The sequence below is a fragment of the Marmota marmota genome, unplaced genomic scaffold (genome assembly GCF_001458135.2).
Source record: "Marmota marmota marmota unplaced genomic scaffold, marMar, whole genome shotgun sequence".
Lineage (NCBI taxonomy): Eukaryota > Metazoa > Chordata > Mammalia > Rodentia > Sciuridae > Marmota > Marmota marmota.
The window spans coordinates 33,551,297-33,555,814 of record NW_026000016.1 but is presented as its reverse complement, the minus strand read 5'-3'; positions in this window follow the sequence as shown (position 1 = coordinate 33,555,814).

Sequence of the window (4,518 nt, the reverse complement as noted above, 5' to 3'; positions counted from 1 at the left end):
GAGAGAGAGAGAGAGAGAGAGAGAGAGAGAGAGAGAGAGAGAGAGAGAGAAGGAAGAATAGAGAGAAGGGAAGAAGAGTGGGATTCATCACCTTACAGGTGAATGACAATAATTTTTTTGTGGAAACATACTGTGTGCTGAAGATTCCTTTTTGAATGTCCTTTTCTGGGCTCTGAAAACAGGAAGTCTTTTTCACTACTATGAAGTTCCTTTTCTCTCTTTCTGGGCTCTAGAGGTAGCCCTGGGTTAGCCTTCTACACAGGTGGGTAGGCACTTGGCTGGAACTAAACATCTGTGACTCAATGGACAGGAGCCTCTTCTATAATCACTGAGATTGAGGTCCTATGGAGGACAAGAACCTGGTGATTAGCCCCACGGGAAAAGGGGATGGGGTTTTCATTCAGATTTTTTTTTCTTGTAAGGGGAGAGTCAACATCAAAGATGAACTTTATGTAGTCAAAGGAAGGCTAACAGCAGGGGTGAACTCCTTTGTGCTGATAGGCAGTCTCTCCTCCCACTCCCGCTTTTTTTTTGGTGCTGGGGATTGAACCCAGGACCTTGTGCATGCAAGGCAAGCACTCTACCAAATGAGCTATATCCCCAGCGCGCCCCCCGCCTTTTTAATTAAATATTTTTTTGTAGTTGCAAATGGACAGTGTGTCTTTATTTTATTTGTTTATTTTTTATGTGGTAAGGATTGAACCCAGTGCCTCACATGTGCTAGGCAAGAGCTCGGCCACTGAGCTACAGCCCCAGACCTGCTCTCCCATTTCTTCTTATTGTTGTTGTTGGTGGTGATGTTGGTAGTGATGTGCTACAGATGGAACCCAGGGCCTCACGCATGCTAGGCAAGCTCTCCACCACTGAGCTACATTTCCAGCCCTGCCCCAAAATTATTTTTATGAATTAATCCTCTTGAGTTTTGAAGACTTCAAGAATCCTTATTAAAATACAAATTCTCATAAAATGTGTCATCAACTGACACTAACCCAAACAGCTCTTATAGAACTCAAGGACAGGGGTCACTGGGAAGAACATTTGAAATACTTACTCTGTGCAAAGTGTGCAGGACCCTGGGGAGGCACAGATTAGCTGCCATGAAGTAGCTTGCAACACCCAGGGGATGAGAGGTGTGTGGAACAGAGGGGTCTAGTCAACTGAGGACTCGGGAGGATGCAAGGTCTGAAGTGAAGCAGCACTAGATTCCTAAACTGGGGCCCTTTCAGCCCTATCTGACCCCTGCTACCCCCACCTCCAACTGTAGGCCCAGGGCTGGAGAGCAGTCTCATGGAGTGTGCTAACTATTGGGCTTTCCCAAAGGACCCTCCCTCCCCAGCTCCAGCTCCCTATTTCTAAGCATCCATTCTGCAAGAAATCTCCAGGCCTGGCCCCTGCATCTCCACTCTCTCTGTCTCCCACAACACACACACACACACACACACACACACACACACGCCGCCTCTCCTGCTCTGTACTTTGTTTCCTTTGCATCAGTTTGAATGGTTCACATTTGTTGCTTTGAAAGGCCCTTGGATGGTTCACCCTGCATGTTTATCTTGTCTCTCTAACCAGGCAACAAAGTCCTCGAGGGCATCTATTTCTTCTCTTTTGTTTCTTCCATAGTGCTCAGCACAATGAACAGGAAAGATATTTTCTATTTGCTTGTTTGTCTGCTGAGAAACTGACACTCTCCTTCTATCTAGCAGGCCATTTTCCTGATGGCAGGTAAATCAGTAGATTTTCAGGGAGGGAGGGAGAAGGAGAACCAGATTCTTCATGTCCTTCCAATTCCCTCCAAAATGCACCATTTCATCCGTCACTAGGCACATCACTGCTTATCTGGGAGGCCCTTCTAATAATACAGCCCCAAGTCCAATGACTGGCCAATCCAAGGGAGTTTCTGCCTTGCTCTCCTAAAGTTGTGAAGAGAGTGGACCGGTTCTCCTTTAAAGGGAATGCTATCTGCCTGGGCGGTTTACAGACTACACCTGAGTGGGGTTCCAATCTTGACTACCCATTCCCAGCTACCTTACTTCTCATGAATTCCTTAATTTCCCTGAGACTCCATGTTCTCAGCTGGAAAATTGGGATAAAAAGAATGTCACAGTTTGGCTGAGGAGGGGGTTTTCAATTAAACACTTTACACAGGGCTGAGCACCGAGTGGGTACACAGAAATGGCAGCCAATGAAGGAGCATAAATAGTGCTTTCTGCTTCTGTGAATGTCCAGGACACTTCTAGGGGCTGGCCTCTTTGTCCTCTTGCTAAGTCCCCCTTGACTGTCTTCTCTTTCCCTCCATCTGCTGGAGGACATAATCGGAAGAGCAAAAGACAGTGTAAGGGAAACACTCTCTGAAGGTGCTCCTACTCCCAGAGTGTCCCATTCCCTTTTATAACCAAGAGTCTGCAAACTCTAGGAAACAGGCAATCTCCCTTTCCACTTCTCTGGTCATCTTATCCAATAGGAGCTTCTTAGGCTCAGGGCTACCCCAGGTACACCCCCATCTCAAGGAGCCCCATCCTCTATTCTGTTAAATCAATCGGAAACTGGTGGACTCAGCTTTAATTGAAAATCCCCAATCAGGGCAGTACAAAGAGATTCTCTTTTTTCATGCAAACCTCCAAATGCAAATACTTGAACGGATATGCCATCCCTCTTATCTTCATGCTTTTCTTTCCTGTCTGAAGCAAACTCTTCTCGTGAGACCTTGAGGTCCCAGTAGAGAGGCCTCTTTGCAATCGTACATTACGCATTTGTGCAAAGGGACTCCTTAGTGGGTTGGTAAGTGCCCTTAAAGCAGATTTTATAAATATTTCAGGCAGGATTTTCTATTAGATTCCATCTTTTAGAAACTTCTGCTGCTATGTGGGAAGCTAGTTTTTCAAGGATATACTTCCTTTTAGTTGAAAATCACAGTCTTAGAGAAGTACCTTTGCCTCCAAAGTGCCTTCTAAACAGTGTGGTTGACCTAGGAGCCCACATTAAATTACTCTATGTTCTAATGACGATGAAGACCCAGGGAACAAAATGGCTCTAGGGAAATTGTGTGTGTGTGTTTTTTTTCCCCTTAGTATTTGGCGAGGGAGATGTTAACCTGGAAGGTAGCTGGATACTGAAGGCATACATGGGAAGGAATTTTTTCACGGCTATTTCATCTGAGGGAGGAGGAAGTAAGCTTATCAGGACTCAAGTCTTTATCAGAATGGATCTTCCGCAAGCAGCAGGCACTGACCTTCTGGCTTGGAGAGCTTTCCTGAAGGGGCAGGAAGGCTCAAGGGCAAGCCACACAGAAAAGGACTTAGAGGTTTGCAAAAGACCTGCTTTCACTTTCCCTGGGGGTTCAGTGTCAGGCCAGTCCTGGTTCTAGGGCACCAGGGGCTTTTTGGAGAGTTGCTGAGGTCTATTACCTTTCAAAGCCAAATCCGAGAAGGAAACTGAGAAAAAAAAAATTATCCCTTGGGGAATCTACAGAAACAGCATTCTATCTGTTGCCATATTTGAGGCCTAAGGTATCACCCCATGCACTAAAGAGTCAATAATATATTTCCTTTGAAATCTAGGTTTGCTTCTGATCTATTTGTGTTCAGTCAATCCCATGGGGGCAAAAATCTTATCCAGATAAAATCCTTGAGTCTGAGAATTCTTCCATCTGGCCCCTGGGCTCTGGCCCTAGCTGGAGCCCTCTTTTCAGTGGCTTCTGCCTTGAGGCGACTGGAAACAATAGCTTAGCTGGTGATACCACCCATAATCTGATTTTTCCCAGCCAGCATCTTCACAATGAGCCTGAGAGTCTCCTTTGTCCGGTGGAGAATGCTTCACAGGAGGTACTGGGAGGGGTGGGGGACCAGGATCAGAGCTTGCCTAAATCTTATCTACTGCTCCATCTCCTGCCTGGGTTCCCACTGACTCTATCTAAGAACAGAGGATTCTGCCTTTTCAATCCTGAAAGGCTTCAAGTCATTGGACTCTTATGTAGTTAATCCGTTCAGATCTCAGAGTATAGACAGACAGACAGACAGAAAGCTCCTTTCCTAGCAAACCTGTCATTTTTTCCCCTTCTCTGTTTTCAGATAGGCCACCCTTAGTCTGAATTTATTTCATTCCTGTACAAGAAATAAAGGAGAAGTCAACTTTCTGAATTCCACCTAGTATTTCTCCTCACCCTATCCAGTCTTTGTAATCACACAGCAGATGTCCTGGGGTTTGGCCAGTGACAATTTAACTGTATGTATTTGCCACCGTACAAGAGTTACCGGCTTCTCCTCTAGCATGCTGGGGTCCTCCCTGCCTTCCACCTTAGCCTCTTCCCCTCAGCCTAATGGAAGGGTCTATTTCTTGCAACACATAAGCCTGGTATGAATTTTCTATCATTTGGATGATTTTGGATTAGGGCAACACATGGCCATGTGGAAGAGAATTGATTCCTCAAACAATACTCATTTTGTTTTGTTCAGTTAGAAAGGAGGAAACATAAAAGGAATAAATGCTGAGTAGGGAACCAGTAGTATTCGGAACTAT